This window comes from Arachis ipaensis, chromosome B01, assembly GCF_000816755.2.
Source record: "Arachis ipaensis cultivar K30076 chromosome B01, Araip1.1, whole genome shotgun sequence".
In the NCBI taxonomy this organism is placed as follows: Eukaryota; Viridiplantae; Streptophyta; class Magnoliopsida; order Fabales; family Fabaceae; genus Arachis; species Arachis ipaensis.
The window spans coordinates 13,468,983-13,470,800 of NC_029785.2; positions in this window are offsets into that span (position 1 = coordinate 13,468,983).

Below are 1,818 nucleotides of genomic sequence, written 5' to 3' on the forward strand. Positions count from 1 at the left end.
ATATTCTGGAGGCGTTATTATGTGCAAACACAATACACAAAATACGTATTGTACTGATAATACACAGTCTGTATATTTACAATATACAATCTTTGTAATTTAATTTGCGAATTTTATAATCTCCAAAATTTTGTAAAACACCATAACTTTTAATATTAAAAAATTACATCAATTCTTATCCAATATCCAACAAAATTAACAGCGAGAAACTTATATATATTGTTGCTTTTTTCATGGTATGAAAAGCAATTTCATTTTCTGTTGTGTTATCTGCAAAGAGTGTTGAAGTGATAAACTACAAAATACGTGATAGCGACAGAATCTCCACATAACTAGGTCATTCATTCCCACATTTCATATACTTGAAATACACCAAATTTTGCCTCATATGAAAATCAATTTTTGAGGATTTGATCCCCATCACCTTTTTGCATGAAAAAATTGTAAGATTCAAGTTAGTTGTCCCATCACCTTTTTGGTGGCTACAATGACTAGCCTAGCTGCACCAATTCTTAACTTACATATCGAGTTGAGGAATGAGTTTGACTTTAGATTTGAATTTGAAGATGCTAATGACGGTGAAATCAATAAGTAGAGATGATAAATATATGAGAAGTGCTAAGTAAATAATGACCATTTTAAACAACATAAACAATCACCAATCAAATAAAAATACACTACATTCTAATTAAATATAAAATTAATTAAATATAAAATTAATTTAAATATAAAATTAATTTATTCTTTTAACCCTATTAATTCATATTGTTCACATATTATTCAAAAATATTGTTGGTTACTTATACTTTTTCTAAATATATTTTAGTCTGATTAACATTAAAATTAGAAAAAAATTCATCTAAAAAAAAAAAAATAAAAGACTCATTTTCCATGTAAAAAAAAACACACATTCTTCTTCAACCTCTCCTTGTCACGTGTCTCCCCAAAACTGGGTGGTGGATCCCCGGTGGCAATTGCTGATCAAACCCGCAAGGACCAGCAATCGTCGATGCATGAGTCCGTTACTCCCTCCACAAAAAGCATCAGAGCAGCTTCCGGAACAACCACTGGGCCGGAGATATATGGATTGAATATCCGAATCCAATTTAAAAATTGTGGATATTGATTTGATTTACAAGTATATAGATCGAATCAGATTCTATTAGTATACTATATCCGCATATATGTGGATCTATAAAAATTAAATAAGTAAATATTTATTTTTTATTTTATTTCAACTAATAATTATCATATATATTATATTATTTTATTTTTGTTATTTTAAAAAAAAATATGTTTAATAATATTTTAGGAGTAAACATATTTAAGAGGGTGAAAAAAGAGAATTTTATTGAATTTTTTAATAAAAATAAACTTTTTGAAATAATTTTATATTTTACGGATATATTCGATCTACAAATATGTGGATCGGATCCAAGCTAAAAAATACAGATATTGAATCCGATCTGATGATTTTAGTATGAATTGGATCAAAATTTTTGTCATATCCAATCCCATCTGTGTTCACCTTGACAACCTTCATCATCATCACTAACTAGTAGAGATAAAGAGACAACAGTTCGATTCAAAGCGTAACAACTTCCAAACCCGCATCGACCCTTGATTCAACTTCTGGTATACATAGTCGTTAGCAAATAGAGATGTCTATAGATCGGATTTGATTTACATATTTTTTTGAATTTGATCTAAAAATTGTAGATATGATCTTATTTGCAACGCTATCAAATAAGATTGGATCCTATTTACACACTAGTAAAATTAGATTATAGATTTTAAATAAGTATCTATATATCCAAT